This window comes from Lasioglossum baleicum, chromosome 7 (assembly GCF_051020765.1).
Source record: "Lasioglossum baleicum chromosome 7, iyLasBale1, whole genome shotgun sequence".
Taxonomy (NCBI): domain Eukaryota; kingdom Metazoa; phylum Arthropoda; class Insecta; order Hymenoptera; family Halictidae; genus Lasioglossum; species Lasioglossum baleicum.
The window spans coordinates 9,654,138-9,675,075 of record NC_134935.1 but is presented as its reverse complement, the minus strand read 5'-3'; positions in this window follow the sequence as shown (position 1 = coordinate 9,675,075).

The window sequence follows — 20,938 nt, the reverse complement described above, 5'->3', positions numbered from 1 at the left end:
TGGCTACGATTTCAATCCGAGTTTCAGCTTCCCGGATTTCCATTTACGTCGATTGCCGTAGGAAAGACACCGCGCCGCTCCAGCCGACCCAGAAATACGTTAAAAATTGCCTGTACCAGCTAGCAGGTTCGCGGATTACGTCAGACGGCGAACGAGCTCGAGGTTAATGGAAGGGTTTAGCCCTTCGGCCGACGATACAACGAGCGGAATACATTTCGCGACGGGTCGCGTTGCTGTCTCGATGTATTTACAGACGGGAGGATCGATCGGTCGCGTTTATCGGCGCAATTCATAGGCTGAGCGACGCAGACAGAGTGATTCAGCTTTGAACTTTCGCCGATCGTTCCGTCCGACCCGGCAAATTGATTTAGGATCGTACAGCTCGTTCTAATGGCGGAAACGACGTCGTGGAACCGACAAATCATCCTTAAAGGGACGTTCAAGTTGTCTAGATCTTTTTATTACATTTTTCACTTCTTCCACATTTAAAGAATATTTAATTTAAAGTTACAGGCTTCCAAGCGTCGAACCTCCTCTTAAAGGGGTAGACTAGTTTTCAGGATTGCATGGATGCGGGAAGCGCCTTTCCATTTCTCGATAATGCAAAGATGGGATTTTTCAGTAGTGAAAAGCGCTAGATAAAACATCAATCTAGGCCGCAATCGCCCTCGAAAGTTCTATTTTTACATTTACCAGCGCAGCTTTATGTTTCCGAATAATGTAAATTACGTTTCGTAAACGTAAAAACAGGACTTTTGACGGCGATCGTGGCCTAGGTTGACCTTTTATTTAGCACTTTTGGCTACTGAAAAACTCCATCTTCGCATTATTGAGAAATGAGAAGACGCATCCCGTACTCTTGCAATCCTAGAAACGAGTCTACCCTCTTAAGGGCTAAGTGAGACTGGAAACTGGTATAGATATACTCTCTCTTCTTCATTGACTAATTTCATTGAGATCCTGTAGATATTTAAAGATTAATTTGCAGGAATTGGTATCAAATAAAAATTGGTTTCTTCCATTCAGAGTTCCATCAAGGTCTGCATAAAATAAACATCTCGTAGCCTTGTGTTGAAGATTTCCTTATACCGACTTTTTAGGAAAGAGTCTCTTCTCACTTGCAATCGTCTGAGTGAAATGCAAGTCCTGGAATCTTGTATCACTATCTTTGAGGAAGCAGCGCCTGAGCTTCGCACTTATATCGTATCGTGTGTGTCAAAGTCTCGTGTGTTCGCGAAGATATTTTTTATTTTCGACAAGGATTCCCCATTGTGGAGCGTCTCAAGGTGCATAATGAAGCCGCCGTTAGTAAACTATTGCCTAGGAAACCATTTACCGTGGACGCCCGCCGTCCGGATGCATGCAAACGGATGGACGGAAGCGTCGCGTCGCTAGAACGTAATTTGAGGATTACGCCTGCTCGTATATTATCGCTGAACAATGGCCGAGAGACGTCGTCGTCGTACAATCACGCACGTAATCCGCAAGGATCTTCTGAAATTCTGTGCGCCCCGCACGGTCTCTCGACTTGTACCCCGAACGCCATCGGGGACCGACAAGCTGCTTCCTCAGAGCTTCCGATGTGATATGCTATGATCCGGAAGGATTAACTTCGTTGAAAGTCGGCCAAATTGTTTTCAACGTTGGGGGCCTTGTCTCGTCAAGGACAGAGAAATTATTAATCCTTCTTGCAGAAGATTGCTTGAAGAACCGGATTGTACGGCAAAATGCGAGTCTTGAATTGTAGCATTTCTTTTCGTTTTGGCGCAATATAAGAGTTCTATAAGCAATGGACTATGTTTTTTCCGCAACGAGATTAATTAAATGAATGGATGGCTGGAAGAAGGGCGTATGTCAGGTTTTCATATTTTACAGGAGCGCAATTAGGAACTTATTTAATAAAACAAACCGTAAAAAGAGCCATGGCATTTTCAGCTGGTTTTTATTATTGCAATTCACGTTTTAGTTTCTTTCAGACACCCATTCAAATAACGAAACGTATAACTAAATGAATAACTCGACTAACTTTTTTCCGAGTACTCGAACTGCTCTAGTATACACTTGGTTGTCGAAATGGGGACCGCAGGTCCGTAACAAGCTGTGCAAGTAGTGCGGGCTCGTTCCTGAGCGAACAGGCAATATGGACTCACGCATGATCAGACAAGTAGTACAGGATATCGTTTTGGATCAGACAAGTGATATAGGATCGTGTTGGCTAACTAAGACAAGTAGCGTAGCAGCCCGTTCAATCAGACAATTGATAGCTAGAGTTATCAGATGGAATGTTGCTTGCAATACATATATACCGCTGACAAATAATAAAACGCAGAAGTTTTGCAACAATTGCAATTTTGATCCGAAACTCTCGCAGCGAGTACAGTGAAATCACCAATGTCCCGACCGACCTTGCAAACTGTCGACTCGACATGTGGCGAAAAATTTGGAACGACACAATGAAAGCTGCGCATTAGTGTTAGTTTATTTCACAGTTCGCTTTACGACGGCACATAAACGTTCGGAGGCGAAGTTCGGAGGGACCGTTCCATAAAAAGAGAGAGGGGAATAAGCATCGCGAAACTGCTGTTACAACGTTCCAATTACGGTCAGATAAGTTCTTTGCGCAGGACCGCGAAAAACTTGCGGTCGGAAACTTCACGGTTACGTCGCTGGTTGCAGTTTTTCACTCGGAGCGAGAGCGTCTCTCGAAATTTTCGCGGAGAAATTATGCGGCCCTGAGGCTGACAGCCGACGTTGGCTGCGAATCAAACTTCTCCGGTAACTTCTGGTCGCTGGCTGACGACTGTTAATGCGACCAGCCGAGAACAATGCCGTGTAATTATCATTTATATTAGTACGGAATGTACTCACTTTGCCGGGGAATACCATGAATACTACCACCCACGGCACGGGAAAGTATTTCGCGGCGCAATCTCAGTGTCGGTCGCAAAAATTATTCATACATGCACGTGGAAAATGTTTCCACTAAGTGAATGAAACGGAATAGTATATATATATTCGCTACTGCATGAAACGCAACATTACAATGAACATCTCTCTTGTTATGTAATAATCTTTGTTTTCACTCGAGCGAGCTACCGTTCAGAACTTTACTGAAGTTCCAATTTTTCATTATTAAAAATTAATTAGTTTTCGATGTTGGCTGCAGGGTATGTTATTGCATGAAATATCGGGATGTATGGATGTTAAACAATTAGGCAGCGGATTTGAAAACAATAAAAAGATTACAAGAGTTAATAGTATCAATAAATTCCTCACAATTTAATAAAACCACTAAAGAGAGAAATAACTTCCTATTTGGATCCTATGTGGCAAACCAATACATTTTTTGTATGTCTGCATAAGTAAAAAAAGAGCCCATGTTACGCGGTATACTTTCAACAAATTTTCCAACGTTGGATAGCTTCTTTTTACGGATTTTTCGCCGCTTTTTGGCCAAAGCGCACCACTTTGGACCGCAGTTTCGGGTCACTGTTAAATAGACTTGAACCGAGCTCGAAAGAAACGGCGCCGAACAAAAAACAAGAACGATTTCCCTCACGAATCAAGACAGGGTTATCGAGAGATCGAGTTCCAGGTGGTGGTGGCACGGGTAACCACCGGATCGTTTCGAAACGGTTTCGGTTCGAGTCCTAATCCAACTCCCGCGGATCACGAATAGATAGCGCGGATGGAAATTCCGTCTGATTGACGGAAATAAATTTTTCTCGAAATCGTGCCGTCCCTTTTCTCCCCCGTGACTCCTCCCTCCCCGTGCACCCCCGCATTAGACGTTGATTCGCCTGGGAAAGGATTTACGTTCCCAATTACGATAAAACCGTTTATTTAAGAATTTCACGGCAGCTCGTGAGTCTTTTGCTAAAATGAGACTTTCCGCTCGATGTTGTCCAAAATTAAAATACGACCGGCACGAAGATAGGAGGGGAAGAAAAATCTCATTCTTCGGCAGGCCCTTTTATCTTCGCTGCAGAGTCTGGAATTACTGCAGCCAACCAGGAACGACGAGACATCCGGCCTCGCGCCGGCATTAAGACGTGCAAGGAAATGGCTTTCTTTTTTCCGGTCTGGCAGCCCTGCTTGCTAATTAAATAAAAGGGTTCCCTGGGAAACGCCGCCCTTTTATCTACCTATCCCTCCCTCCAGGAAATTCGCACGACGACACCAGTTGCCGGGAACGTCTTCCACTCGTCGTCGCTTATAGTGTCCCCTCTCTTCCTCTCTCTCTCTCTCTCTCTCTCTCTCTCTCTCTCTCTCTCTCTCTCTCTCTCTCTCTCTCTCTCTCTCTCTTTCTCATGTCGTCTACAGTGGGTCCAAAAATTATTGGCACACTAAGTTTGCGATTTTCGACGAATTGTCCACATTTAACCCTTTCAGACAATTCATTTTCTATTACAGTTGGACTGAATGACCTTCATAATAGGCCATTGTATTCAAACAACCATCTTAAAAAAACATTTTCCGTTTTAAAAAACAGAGTTGCCCTACATTTGTCCTACAAAAAAATTGGTAACGTCATGAGCCCCTCGATACCAAATATGTTTGGTCTGACGCATTTTCTTCTGTGTTCAAAAACGAGCAAGTTATTCAGGTAACGAGCTTCCTCTCCAGTTTCTTAAGCTCGTAGTAAATGATTAATATTATCTCGGTCTCTCAGTCAAATAATACATGCAGTTTCATATTATGCAGAACACCAAAGAAGGGAATTTTTCTTATCCACAAGTTTAGATCAAATTGTAAATATAGAACAGCAGCTTCGGATCACACGTTTTAGGTTGATGCGTTAACGAACTTTAACCTGTGATATCTCACGAAACTAATTGTCAACGCACCTTGAAAATTTGCAACAATTCCAAAATCAAGGGATCCAAAAAGTATAATCGTTTGTGTGCTTCTTTAGTGTGCCAATACTTTTTGGAGCCACTGTATCTTCCGAGCTCGTTCTCTCAGACAGTCAACTCTCATTTGATCTTGACAAAACGCCGACCACTTCCGCTTCACTTTTCTCGCTTCCGCACCTACTTTCTCCCTCGCTCGAGTATCTTCCGTGCTGATAACAATTTAAAATTGAAGGATTTCTGCCCCGGCGTATTTCATCGTTTCGGGTCACGATCCTGTAGCTTATTTCTATGCAAATACATTTAGAATGGAAACAGAACGATAGGGGACGTATAATAATACAAAAATAGATTATGGAATCGATAATGAACTTTGCTTGCATGGAATCCTCGGGTTCCTCTTCATTTTGTGCAGCGTGTATTTTGATGAAAAGTATAAAGGAAGATGTGGTGCATGTTTCGTGTACTTTTTTGAATACAAATATCGTGTTTGTTAGCGAATAATTGTCCAACAGTCTACATCCACGTGAATGAAATAAAATACATTTGTTCTTCATGTTTGACGAACAAATTTAGCTTGTAGGATTAAATTAGCCACCCAATGTTTAAACTGCTTCTTCCGGCAAAGTAAATCATTTTTATAGAGATAAAAAGCATCCATTATGAAATTAAAAATAAAAATCGTACACATTAATTGCAATACATAGGGGCCAAATGGGAATTTATTTCTCTTTTGGAAATTGGTCAAATTTACACCCATATAACTTTTGAACCAGTGAACTCCGGCCATTGAAACTTTCAGTTTTGGCATTTTCTCGTCAAAATCTGTAGGATTCTATAAAAAACAGTTTAAAATTTTTGGTCCCCTAAAGTGAAGTTTAACCACGATATCAGTTAGAAAATAATCCTTATTTTAGAAATGTCACAATATTTTATAAAAAGACGTAGTGGACGTTTTTCGGACCATATCACTGAGGAACGTGATCATTCATAATTGTTGTCAATAGTTTTCCTGACTCGTTTCAGCAATTCAATTTGTTCCGTACAGCAGGGGTTTCGTCGAGACCCGTGACTTTTCACGGTGATGAAGTACGTTAGCTCGGAGCTGGTTTAGCTCGCGGCCGTTTCTACAAGGCGACTTACCTTCGACTTGGCTCTAAATGGAGCCCTCCAGACCCAACGCGACACGACGGATGCAACGACTACCGAAAAGGTGTCTGTCCGAGCGAAGAAAGCATGAGCCGAGTGCACTCGGCCTACCTGAATGTTGCACATAGCAGGATAAAAGGTTCCGGGGCATCGGCTGAATTGAATAAGCTCTTTTCTTTTAGGGCCGGAGGTCGTGTAAAAGTTTTTCCGAACTCGCGACTTCAAACGGTACGAGGCAAAAAATCGTTCCTACAAAGACGCACACAGGACCGGGAATGGACGACACGTCTGTTACTATGAAAACAAGTGAAGTCGGCTACCGAACGAAATATCCCATCCTCTGAAGAATACTGCACCTCCGGCGTAAAAGTTCGGTTAAAGAAATCAAGCAATCAACCATTATATTCATACATGTTTGATCGGGAAAATTGTTTCCGTAATAGACTGTGGATCTTCATGCAAAATGAAAATGTTGCGTATCAATTGAACGATGAAGAAAATAAATATAAATTGGTTTTTCTCATTAAGTCTGCGTGGGCAATCCCAAGTTTTTAACTTTTTTAACTGTGGTCCCGTAGATTTCGACGAGGATATGTCGAGAATCCAAGTTTTAATTTTAGGAATCCACTGGTTCAAAAATTATGAGTAGACAGCCGATCTTTATGCAAAATAAAAATTTTCTACCTGAATTGCAACGAACTGGAGTGAAATAGAAATTTATTTTCTTTCTTAATACATATAATAGGTTGAAAATAATATAACAATATTTTTAAATTCTTCGAATGTTTTTACTGTTTTAAATTACACTTCTTCATTTTTGTCATAAATGCATAAAATCCGCTGTCTAGTTATGAGTGTTTAAAGTTCAGCGGTCTTCGCTGTTTTCGACAGGTAATTAAAACTCGAACATTTAACATAAAAAAGTGGAACAAATTATTAATATGCAATTTAGAAATGATTTGAAAATAATCTTGGGTCTCGTACAAAATGAAGTTACTTTTCCTGCATTATTACTGAAATCCAAATGACTAAATAATTGAAATGCATACTTCATTATTACAAATCGCTATTGTTGATTTTACTCCGACGGAAACGTGCTGAATCGTTGCTTCCAACACAGGAAGCAATCGTTCGAACGACTGTAGTAAGTAGGAGGGTTATCGAGCATGGTAGCGATTTCCTAAGCATCAAAACAACGATTCTAATAAAACCGCGGTTTCCGCAAGCTATTGTGCGGCGCTATAAGGAGACTGGCTTCGAGTCGAGCAAGTTAATTTTCGACGAATGGCAATGCTTGTTTGCGAGAGTGTCGATATCATATTATTCGAAATACGTACGCTATTCGGGAGCACGGCCGCCGCGCCGTGCCAGCGTGATTCCGTCTCGAATGCCTCTGCCAGTTGCAGGGTGGTATAAGTTTATTAAGTTCGTTCGATAAATCGCTATTGCCGCTATAAACGTGACTACCGTGACCGCGGTTACGCTTCAATCTGATGGATGCAATAGTTTCGGCGTTCTTTCGGCTCGATATTGACTATCCGAAATTCCGATAAAGCTGCCTGGGTAACACGGAAGCCACTGCACTGTAAATTTTCTTGGAAATCGGGATTCTTGTCGGCGCGCACCACACAGCGGAGTATTTAGCCGAAAAGCGCTGAGAAAGTGAATTTTAAAAAATTTGCCTCAGACGAAAAATTTTTGTTATTTGAGATAGTTGAATATGTGTAAAAAATGTTTCGAACAAAAGATAACTGGTATTTATACCTCTACAGATTCAGATATAAAAAGTTTTTTTCGATTATAAAATTAAGGTTACCTAGATTTTTTAAATATAGAAATGTACGTCTCCTCTTTCGTAATGTTGTAGCAGACTTTAAGACGAATTCAATCATATGTAATATTGTAGCCTACAAATAACGCTGTTGTTGTTTTTGCGCGCTTTTCCGACGAAATACCCCAGTATGGCGGCGGTGGTCGTCGGGATACGACGGCGAATATTCTTCGGTGAACACATCCCGATCCTCAATAATCAGAACGTTCCTCCAGGGAGAATACAAAGCGTTAAGGCCGGTTTGCTCGTCGGTGAATTGCTTAGTCTCACAAAGCGCCGGGAATTAGCGACTGCGACAGCAACAATAGACACGCAAATGAGAAGAATGCTATCCGCGTGCATGCTTCCGACGATCGTCGTCATACAACCGTTCCCATTCACAAAGCAATAATTGTTATACGCGTATCTCGAGTAATTCGAGCGTGCCGAGATCCTGAACGCTCATCTCGCTTTAGAGTCTAATTGGCTGTAACAATACGGTAGGGAGTCCGTCCCTTCTTATCACAAAACGGTACACCCGTTTCGGCGAGAAAACCAGCAGAAACCAGAATCTAGTAGATAATAGACGGGGGAATACGTAGGAGTTCTTCAGGGAAGACAAGTGGCGGAGCGTAATTTTGAGCAGCTGTTCAAAAGCGAGGGATAATCACTGGATTACGGAGTTTTATGTAAAACACAAAATTGTCTACATTCGTTGCAAGATACAGCGTAGACGTTCGTTCCTTTTTAAAATAATTCTAGCGAGTCCGAAATAATTTGGGACTTTAAAGTCGTTCGATAAGAGAACAAACGTTGACTTGAGAGTAAAATAATTGGACCTTGAAGAAAGAGTCAAGGTCGATTCTGCGGTCTACTTTTTCAAACAGATCTTCACCGATCCAAGGGTATAGAATCCCGCTGTGGTAGTCGTGGCATATAATTTCTATACACCCTGTGCAGTAGAACAAAACAGTCTATACCCAGCCGAATAGTCGAGTCTCCGTACAAATCAGACAACGAGGGATATTTCTATTATTCATGCAAATGCTACGGCAAAGTCTTCAAGAATCTCAGTAGTACAGGCCACTCTTTAATCAGACAAGCACCGTAGACCAATCTTTAACCAATCCAGTAGTTATAAGGTCTCTAATTATCCGCATGTTATGGGTCAACGTAGAATGAACCCAGTAGTAGTACAGATCAATCTTCAGTCGCCCCAGAAGCATAGAAGTGAAGTACAAAATTAGAATAAAAATAGAAAAATAAAATTGATCAAGCAGTGATCATCGTTGGGTCTGCTGATTGTCAGTTGCGATTCGATAATTGGCACTTATACGGAAGAATCCTCATTCGTTCGATTCTATTGTCCCGGGAAACGGAAAGCGAGAATCCACGGTTCACAAGGATCAGTGGTGAATAGCGAAGAAAGGTGTTTTCAATCGCATCATGTCGGCCGGTCTTAACGATACCGGAGGACTTCTTAAGACGTCCTGCTATCGGTACCCCCCGTTGTATTTCTCCAGGTCCGTAGTATTTCCAAGGAAAACCGACTTGGCAGCCGGGTAATGCGAAGCATCTTTCATGGTAAAGTGGTGCCGCGTTGCGTGCTGCTCGCCCGGGACAAATATGTCTGCGAAATAGGGCTGAGCTCCAATTCCACGTGGAGAGTGCCGCTATTTATGTTGCCTTGCTCACGATCGTTCCGTTTGTTCATATCTCCGCGGTTCCGCTAGCTCCCTCCAACCCCGTCGCAACCGTTCCCTTTGTACTGAGACCGTTTAGGCGATACCCGAACCACCATTGAGATAGTTTTCAGAAGAACGTTGACGTCGGCTTCCAAACCGAGCATTACGCCGGTATCTGGCCGCGGTAACGTCCTTGAGTTACGCCGTTCTCGCACGTAACCTTAACACGTTGACTCTCACGTGAATCTCCGCACGTTTCACATAAGTATCACTTACTTGATCTGTCGCACAGGCATAGTCTGTTTCGCGAAAACGTGGACACGCGCAAGACGCGTTTGCTCGGAGTTCCTTACAATTTGAACCTCTATCGTTGCTGCCAGAAAGGTGGACATTTTTGTGCGGCCATTTACTGTGCTTTTCGTTAGTGTCGTCACACGGATTTTTATAGAAAATGAAAGTAGTCCGCGTTAATTTAAGACACAGGGGCTAGTTAGACATTTAATGAAAGTAAATACAGTAGAACCTCGATTATCCGAGCCAGTGGATAAGGAACCTCGAAAAGACGGACTTGGATGGTCAATAATAAAATTCAAGATATAATATTATAATTACTATGTATTGTACACACGTATATGTTGAGTTTTATATATCACTAGACTGCGGATCATTATGCAAGATAAAAATTGTATGCGTTAATTGCAAGGTACTGGAACCAAATAACACTGTATTTTTTCCTTCAATAATTTGAATAAGTTGACGGTAATATAACGACACTATTAAATTCTTTTAATCCTTCTATCGTTTTATATTTCACCTATCCATGTTTACCGTAAACGCATAAAATCCGCAGTCTATATATCATATTTCTAATTACAGCAGCAGTGAAATAGAATGACGGTGTATACTTCTATTAGGGAACACATTTCTGTGTCAGGTAACTGGCACGACGTTGTAATTGTTTTCCACGTGCATCGGCTATTTCGGCGAGCGATAAACGTGCTTTTATCTAAATTGAATACGCGGAGATTCAGGGTTAGGTCGAAGACATTCTGCAGGGTTTCCATGTGGGTAGCAGTTTCGATTTACAAGCGGGAGAAGGAACGAGATTACTTATGGAGCGCTCATCTTCGTAGATTAGTAATCTTGCACCGAGGAACGGTTCAATGGGATTGCGGAAACGTGACACAGTTCCACTCGGTCTGGAACTTCAATTACGCCCGAAGAGAATATATACGTTGGAACGACAGTCCCCTCGAATATTATTATCTTTCAAGAAAAATGCACGGCTTAAAGAGAGAGAGAGAGAAAGTAATACCGATGTAAATCCCGGCCATAATTTCCAGTTTCGTATTCAGTTAGGAGAGACGAACGAGCTGCGACGAATTTCTTCGAGGAACACGGACCAGGTACGAGGACGGGAACGTTTACGGTGATCTTTAAATGATGTATGAATTTAGCCACCGAATCAGAGAACGAACACGAAACTACTATGTCATGATAATTCTACGTCAAGTGCATGTATGTATATCTCGGTAATACTAAGTTATTCCCTTTGTGACGATGCAGTCTGCTCTTATGTGACGGCTAACGTTCAATAAATAATATCCTGTCTGACTGTCTCACGGTCGATACTTATGTTTCGATGCGATAATAGCGAGAAAGTAATTAGAAGACTGCTGACTTATGATTTGGGGTCAATGAAATAATGAAGGCGCTATAGTGGCCGAAAGGTTCATAGCTTGTCTTGTAAAAGGGAATTAGACCGTCTTAGAGGATCTAACAATATGCAGACAATTTGGCAGCGTCGTGGAGTATTGTAGCTGGTCCTTAAGTCTGCCAGTAATGTGAACTGAAATTGGCAAGATAAGGAATCTAATCCTGTAACTTGTCAGACAAGTAGAATAGATCGACACTGGTCAGACAAAGAATGTCGGTTAGCTGCACAAGTAATTTAAGATGGTCACTGGTCAAGTAAATAATATTCGAGAACAATATAATAATCGAGTTAGATGTCTGCACGTGTCTAACTGATCAAGGAAGTAGTATAAGTTTCTCATTAATCAGACAAGTGTATTAATATTGAATTGGCGATAAGTCAGTCGGCGTAATCTAAAACTGTAAAGATGTTAGTGGGAAAAGTAGAGTAAGTAGTAATAGTTGATAACTGTTCAATAATATACATGTCTTAAGTGACTTCAAATTGATTTTTCTCAAGAACGATATAAAATGAATTTTATTCCATAATTTATGTATAACCGTTCTATAAATAATAGGACACTTTGTATGTAGCCGGTACTATACAATAATCACAAGATGCCAGTCCAGTTCCACGTTTTCATCGAGGAATAATGGAAATCGTGCTCCCATAACAATGGTGAAGTATTATTAGACGGAATGTTCCTGTGGCGTCGTCGAACTAGAATTACAAGATTCGGATGGATATTTATTCCAATTAAATCTAATAAAGAAAATGCAAAGTACGTGCAATTAAATGCCATCTAACAGAGATAAAAACAGAAGAACTATGCTTTGAGACAATTTGAGATCTTGAGTGATTATCATAATAGGTCACTGTATTCATCTTGAGACACACTACCGGAATGTAAATAAACAACCATTCCGTACCATTAAAAAAAAAAAATACAGAGTTACCAAGTCAGTTTGGTCTGATGCATTTTCTTCTATTTTCAAAACCTAGCGAGTTATTCTGGTGACTTGTTTTAGATGCCCCAACCTTTACACATATTACTGTTATGTAGCAGAAATAAGTCTCGCATGAGACTTCAAATGCTTAACAATAAACCTACCACCGGTCAAAATGACCGGTTCCAGATTTATTATTTTACAATTATTGAAATAACAAAAATTATTTTATTGAATTGATTGTATAAATATCTTTAGTAGAGCACGTATTTTGATAGGAGCAGCACAAAGTCCAAATAAAATCCAGTTACTTTTAAGACCCGGTAGGTTTAGTGCTAATAAAAGAAAAAAAATATGACAGTTAATGCAATTTGTCTAATCACCTGAGACATGCACAGTTGTCCATACGTTTCGGGAACGAAGATTAATGATAATCAAGATGCAAGAGCTAGGTCTACTTTCTCTGATTCGATACCGTACATCGAGAGCACCTTTAGGAGATTATCTCAGCAAGCGGTCGAATGAGCGAATTGACCGGTCGAGAATTTAGGATCGCGGAATTCTCAGGTGTACTATAAACCACATTATAATGTGGCGTGAGAACTCGTAAAACTAACTCGATGGCTGGCCTGAGCCGGTCCAAAAGTGAAAGCTCAGCGAAAGCGCGCGCCGTCGAGGAACCGTGACGTAGTCAGCACCCGGTATTCCGTCCGGGATGTTCCGTTGCATATCGAAGTCATGCGCCGATATTATCGACTGGATATACCGGGTAGCCAGGCCAGATTGGCCAGGAGCTGCGCGACGATGACGAATGACGTTCCGGGGAAATTTAATTGGCTGGCGTTGCAATCGTGTCTCCGGTAACTCAAAAATCGGTGCAATCGAGCGGTCCATTCTTCTCGTGTCCCGACAGCTCGACGTTCGCGAATGACTAGTTTGTCCGTGCGGCAAATACCCTCCAGGCTACAGGACGGCGAAATGTTATTGCCGTGGAATTCGCGCTACCTTTGCGAGCCCTCCACACTATTCTACGCCAAGAGCTCCCAACAAGTGGTCAAAAATTAATATGTTTCTAGACATTTCTAAAACAAGGGTAAATGTACTGCGGGGGTGTACATTTCTTCTGTGGTATTTTTCCCAATGAGATTCAAATATGTAAAAATATGTATGCATTAGGTTTTGAGGGCCGCCAATTTTTTTTGTATTCAGAACACATTCTTCCATAAAATGCTTACGCATATTATTGTTTCATGATAAATTAGGAATAATATTAAAATAAAGCACGATCGAACAGTTACCCTATGTAGAAGTGTGCGAGGTCGATGAAAACAAATCCAAAGATTCAAAATTCCCCAGTGGGGTTGCTATAAAATTGAAACCACTAGATTTTCTGCTAGACTGAATAAAATTTTATAAATCAAACATAAGATGCTAAACAATACGCATGCTACGATAGTCACACAAAATATTTTCTCCGTACTGTATTTTCAGTTATTTTATTGTTGTTTCAACGTCAATTTTCAACTTGCTTTCTGCCCACTTTTCCGAAGCTTCTGACCTACCGTGCGCTCGCGTATTACGTGGATCGAAGAATAAATGATGAGAAAGGAACGGGAGAAAAACTTTACATAAAGTGAATCGTTCCCATCGGTGAGTGTCTTAGTTTCTCCCTTGTCCTTTCATTTCCTTGATAAACGGCCGGTTTCTTCAGCATGGAGAAAAAAAAGATAAAGAAAACGAAAAAAGAGGAAAACGGATCGCGCCGAGGTCGGTCCAAAGGAACGCGCTTTTATCTTTTATGCTCGGAGTTGCGAGAATTCAAGCCGCTTCTGAAGTTTACGAGCAAGAAGCACGGAGAAGAAAGAACGCCCGTTATATGTATTAACATCGACGCGCGCGTCACAACGACGGGGGGGAGTGGAGGCGTGACTTCTGTTTGTCCTGAACTCCGGGTTCGTAATAAAGTACGCATACTGGGGTTGAAGCGACGAATCCTGTTCTGTTTACAGACCAATCTGCCAAAGCACTTTCGCTTCCGCACTCCGCCACGCGCTGGTCATGTTAAAACACTGTCCAACATCGATCCAATTCGAGCATAGACAGGAACAAAGAATCAGGGACAGAGCTTGACATTTTCATCTCCATAAAATATTAATCGATGAGCGAATGATTTGGGACCAACGAAATAATGAAGACGCTGCAATGGCCGAAAGGTTTATAGTTTGTAAAATGGAATTAAACCGTGTCAGAATATATAACAACATGCAGATGATTTGTATTTAATTTTTTAATTTTAATTATATGATTGTATTTAAGTCTGCCACTAATGTAAATAGAAATTGGCAACATAAGAAATCTAATCCTGGAATTTGTCAGACAAGTAAAATAGATCGACACTGGTCAGACAAATAATACGAGAATATGTTTGATTCGAGAAGTAGTATAAGTTTGTTCTTAGTCAGACAAGTAGAATAGATCGACACTGGTCAGACAAAATAATACGAGAATATGTTTGATTCGAGAAGTAGTATAAGTTTGTTATTAGTCAGACAAGTAGAATAGATCGACACTGGCCAGACAAATAATACGAGAATATGCCTGATTCAAGAAGTAGTATCAGTTTGTCATTAGTCAGACAAGTAGAATAGATCGACACTGGTCAGACAAATAATACGAGAATATGCCTGATTCAAGAAGTAGTATAAGTTTGTTATTAGTCAGACAAGTGCATCAAAACCATACATTGAATTTTTTGTTCATTGCACTTACGTTTATATAAATAAATTAATGTCTACGCGCTGTACACAAGGCAACACTTATCTTCGCTTCTGTCACATATGTACCGACAAAGCTCCCGTTCCAGCAATCAAAAAACGAATTTCACAGTTCGGAATTGGTTTTCTGATTCGCTTATAAGAATGCGCGTATCTATGAACCCGCGTAAAACGAATCCGCGTAAATCGAGGACTCGCTGTGCGCTATGAATGCAGACTCGAGTCCTGTAGAAAGAAGAAAGACGGGAGGGCAAGGTCCATTATTTCCCGAAAATGAACGACATCGCTTCGAAGATTGAAAATCGAATCGTTGCGAGAGGCTCCATACATGTATATAGTGCGTGAATCGCCTCTCGATAATTTTCCAATTTCGCCCCTGAATGGAAGCGAAACGTTAAAGGTTTCAATTCTCTTACCTATCGGGGACGGAAATGAAATCACTAGTAAACTCTCCTTTCTTTTACAGACTGAAAGGTTTTGCTATAATGGACCCGTTATGTCATACGGCACACTTTTTCCCCGGGATATCGGCTGGGATCTGAAACTCGTATTTTTTACAATTTTTTGCACCGTGCGTCCGTACCCGGAGCTTTTTTCCAGTTGTCGCAAATTATACAATTTATTTTCGTTCGCATCGTATAAAGTAAATATCGGATCGTTTGATGGGCATCGTATGTTTTTTCAAAACATGATGACGTTCGAGGAAATACGGTGAACACGATTCGTCGGTATAAACGACGAAACGATTGCCTTGACGATGAAATGATTCCCCTGTATTACACAGAGCTGCTCTCTCTCTCACTCTCCTCACGTTCGCCGCGACACGGGAACGATCTAACTGCGTCAGCGTTGCGAGTTTTCACTACAGCTGCGCTGAAATTTCGATCTAATTAATAAAGTTATGCGACATTAATCTCCGCGACCCAGAATCTTTCGCGTCGCACAGCAATTTTGCGCTCGTGAGGCGTTATTGTCGAACCTAACCCAAACCACGCTCTTCTCAAAGAAACGTGTGCACTACCACGCATATGACAACCAGTACTTACCTGATAATTAGTAATTTACCTCGAAGCACGGGAAGAGGGACCGTATAGCATCGCGGCTTTGACTATTTATGCAATAAACTTGGCCTGTAGTGCACAGTGTCGAGGAGGCGAACATCGCATAAAGTCATTACCATCCAATTACAGCAATTGTTCCATTTGCACAGAGCAGTCACATAACGTGTTTACCTAACAAAGTGAAGTTTTCATACCGCTGTTTGACACGCAACTACACGGTCCATGTAATTACGCGAATCATAGCCGAGTGCGTGTATTATTCCGTGAAACGTTATTTCCCAACGAGCCACGCTCGCTCGGGAGTTGACACCTACGTTCGAAAAAAGCTTTCACAGTATTACAATAATTATTAAAACAAACGGTACACACGCGGCTCGAGTACGATAATTGCCCGTGTTCCCTCTGTCACTGTCAGCGGCTAACATCACCGTTCAGATGCAAATAATCTAAATTTCATTTTTCTTGTCGTCCGATCTGGTCACGCAACACTGTTGACGTTATCGCGATTCCTAGTGTTGGTGGACACGAGGAGCTTTTGAATTGTCGCACAGTCGTTTGATTACGCTTCGTGCTGGCTGGACATAATTATTCTTTTACGGTTCAAAGTCACCTTCGTGTTGCAGTTTATAATTTCATTAAAAATTTTGTAATGTTGAAAATCTGTTTTCTCAGATCTAGTCCTCACAAAAAGGTACAGAAGTTTGCCCTTTAAACGATTCCTCTACCTGTAATAATTTCCATGATATTCGATAAAATATGTCTGTCAAGTAAACCTCGTTGTAAGAGAAACCCTCGTGTCCGTGTTGTCTCTTAGATCATGTAGTTCTACTATTTGTGACCTAGTCGACCGCGTTGAACTGAAAACGGTATTTTTTAACATTTAATATATAATGGAATCATTCTGGGTCGGCAAAAATGTTTAATTTTCAAGTTAAAATAGCTCCGAGTGCAAAAGATTAACTCATGTATAGACAACGAATTTTATGCATTTATGGCAAAAATTAATAGATGTAATTTGAAAGAGTTCATTGGAAAAATTAGAAAGTACTCTAATGTATATTATTTTCAACCTATTGAATGTATCAAGAAAGAAAATAAATTTCTATTTCTCTCTAGTTCGTTGCAATTCAGCTGGAAAGTTTTTATTTTGCATAAAGATCCGTTGTCTACTCACGTATGTCGAAAAATGATTAGCTTAGCGGATATTAATTGAAATATTACTAACTATGGAGAGACCATTTATCGACCGGATTTATTATGACGAAACTTAATCGTCTACTCCGCGAGCGTTTACAGCGTAATTCAAAGTGGCAGTGACATCTGGTCGATGAACGTTTCCCGGTAAATGAAAGCCCGATCGTTTTCATTCGCCGGACAGATTGCTCACGATGTCCGTAACGAAAGTCATAAACAGCGCGGAAAATTTACGGTCTGGCCCGTTCGTTAGTCATTTATGCACGACGAAATCGTCGACCGTAAGGGAAACGTGCTAATTGAGCGGAAGCGTCGTTGATGAATTTTTATGATGCAATAACAATGCGAGGAACCAGGCCAAGTCGCGGCGCGCGTCGCACTCGACGAATAAGACATCTCGCTGCTTCCCTGAATTACCCTGTTATGTGTGCCCGCCGTCTCCGAGACGGGAGCACTCATTCTTCTTCGAAGAAATGGCGAACTTTTCGGGAATGTCTCCGACTCGCGACGTGCCCTTCTCTTCTACCTTTCCTCTTGGTCTTTCTGTCAGTACGCGTCTCACTCCGGAGAGTCATCTTCGCAGAAAGTTGCGACAAGTTGAGGCTTTACCGTCGCCGAGCAACCCGTAGTTTGTTCCATCCCTCTTCTTACCTGATTGTTCGTACAGGATATAAGCTATCTTTACAAAGAGCTTACCTGTGATACGCACCGGGTCTCCCCATGGATTAAGACCCTCCGACTCCGGAGCGTTCAAGGTGTGCGACTCCGGAGAGAATCGGGTCACGAAGTCAACCCAGTCCCACGGTGGAACGCGATTAAACCATCTGCGAAACTGTCCTCCTCTAGTCGGCTCTGTCGAAGCGAAATCTACATCGTTTGTCGAAAGTATTCCTCTGCTGTATTCCTTTCTGATAGTGCTCTGCTCTAACGGAGTGTCGTAAAGGTTGAGACACCGTATAAGTTGGTTTTCCATAAGTCGTTTTTCCATATTAACGCACTGGAAACGCCAATGTCATGGTTGTCAACTTCTTTTCTGTTTATAACCAAACTTTTCATCACCATTAGAAGCAGCAAATCGTGTTCAGTGTAGATGTGCGAAGCAAAGGCTACAAAATCGCTCATAATTGATGAACCACAGATCTCTTAGCCTCGAAACTTGAATTTTTGGCATTTTCTCGCCAAAATCTACAGGATTACGCAAGAAAAGAGCAAACAACTTTTAAATATACCAAACACGTAAATATATCTAATTTATAGCTGAAAAACAAAACGTGTCCCAACTTTTACGACATTCAAATAACTATCAAATCTCCTAAGCACCTCCACGTGGATAAAAGTTATGTACAAACAACTTTTGTCTGAAACATTTCTTCCTATCTCAAAAAATGTAAAAGTCATTCAGGTGGATTCTCTCAGGTGACTCAGCTTGTATAATTGAATAATTAACAGTTATTGTAAAATGTGGAAATAATTCAAAATTTCATTATCGCATCGGCCACGAACTTTTATAATCAAGTGTCGCCCTTCAAGTAGCTAATTGCACTTGGTTGGAGCGTTATGAGGGATGTTGTGGGACCACGAGAGACCTTTTAATATAAAATATCCGGAAGAGCTATTGTCATGTAAAACCTGTCGTCCAACGCTCAAGCTTACACAGGATTAGCTTTTGTCGAAGCGTGCAAAGTCCGTTTTGATGAAAGAATTGCTGATCGGCGTCATTCAATTTTCCCGAACACGGGCACGTCGCGACGTTAACATTTTAGGTACACTGGAATGAAAACGCGTTCGCCGCAGCTGATACGCAGATCACAAACAAATTACTAGATTGTGGAACCGCAGCGGAATCGGAGAATCGACATGTCCTCTCGTTATTTGTTGTTGCGGCGGCGTGTATCCATCGCGTGCAACCATACGTGCGCTTATGCTATCGTAACGCAACGATATCGCCGACAAGCGAACCACGAGCATGTCCCGTTCATCTTTCCCTGGAACGAAAAGATTTCCTGGGCGACCGAACTTCATAACGAAAATTGACCGTGCAAAACGACGCGCACACACGATGTCGCCGATTTCAACTCGCCGAGAAAGAAGCACATTTCTTTGTTGTAAAGGGGCGATCTCGTCGTGACCGGGCAGGAGTGGCCGAAGGAACGGTCTTTGTGTAGAAAGTCACGGGACCGTGCCGCTATGTTGCAAGTAGTGTTTCAATTTAGCACCCGTTAAAAGAGTTTCGGTGCTTTTATCGCGAAAGTTCGGTGCGGCCAGGTGGAAAATAAGACAAGAAAGTACGGCCGGGTTCAACAGAACGAGGTTAAAGGACAGACAGAGGGGGACGAAGTCGGAGGCGAGGAGCAAGAGACTGGGATACGCCGCCGTACCGTACCGTGGCGTGTCGAGGCACCAAAAGCTAACCCGTGCCACGCCGATTAACACCTGCCTGCTAAATTAACTTTCTATTGTACTAACTACACACGGTATCTTCGTCCTCCACGGGAACTTTGCGAATAACGAGCGATACTGCGATCTCCAGGCTGTGTGAATTATTCGGCCGCCTTTCAACGGCTAATCAGACCGGCAATGCCAGACACCTCTTGCGCATTAGACCATGAGGGCACGTGCACGAGCTGAGAGCGATTGGTATGTGCCGTTTTAGGATAATGACTAGATTGAACTCGTTCAAGTATAATCATATCATTTTTGGTGTAATTTTCATCAGAAAAGCAAGACGAATACGATAACAACAGTTTCATTGACGCACAACCAAAATTAAGAAATTTTGATTTTTTAATGTAGAAGGCTGAGCGGGGTCCTTTGATGTTTGCCAAACACCCGAACCTCAATCCCTCTTTCTTTTTCAATCGCTATCCTTCTCTCCAAGAATGTGGCATCTCTTCCATAACTGTCGCTCGACGACAGAGAATACTGTAATATTTACGCTTTGGCGTTATACTCTGCGTTACCTCGGTTTCTCCATAAAGAAATTCTGTGGTTGTCACAATTTCAAAAAAATTCAGTTTTGTGCATTAAAAAAGTCATGAAAACAAATTCGAAGGCTCCAAAAAATAACGCAATTTAACCGGTGTCCTATGTCAAAGGATTAGCGATGAAAACTTTGAACGGCAACATCTCGAAAGTGAAATTAAGTGACATGCGGCGTTCTTCCTGGCAACCACAGAATTATCTGAGTACCCAATGAGACAAGACGGGCAGCTTAAAATGTGTTACTTGCTGGATAAGTATGTAATATCGGCGACCCTCGACGAGTCTTATCGATTAACCGAGGCCCCAGGTTGTTCCGAGAAGCTCTTACCGTCGCAAGTCGGTGCCAGTGGTAAGGAGAGCATATAGTTCAAGCCTCTTGGCGGATCGTGATATTTCTACGGTCGAATTCGCGGTCGAATTAGTCCGTTTTAACACGATTCCGGCGGGAGATAACGGGGCCGGGCTCTTGTAATAATGTTTGCCATGGGCGTGTTAAAGCTCGTGGAAAGTTCGGGGACTTTGTCGGAGAGAGATAGGTAACGCGCGCGTTTATCGGCCGAAGCTATTCCGGAGCAACTTTCGTACGGAGTTTCGTCGGAATAACTTTTCTCCAGCGACGCGGGGACGTTCGTTTCACCGGCGAGCGTGCTACTTCGCGTTCAATTTCTTGCCTCATCGTTTGCCTATCGAATGACGAGAACAAATGGCGAAGTTTATTCGCAATTCGTTCGCGCTTCATCGATGAACGGGACACGCCTCCGCCTTACACAAGAGGCAGCATCTGTTC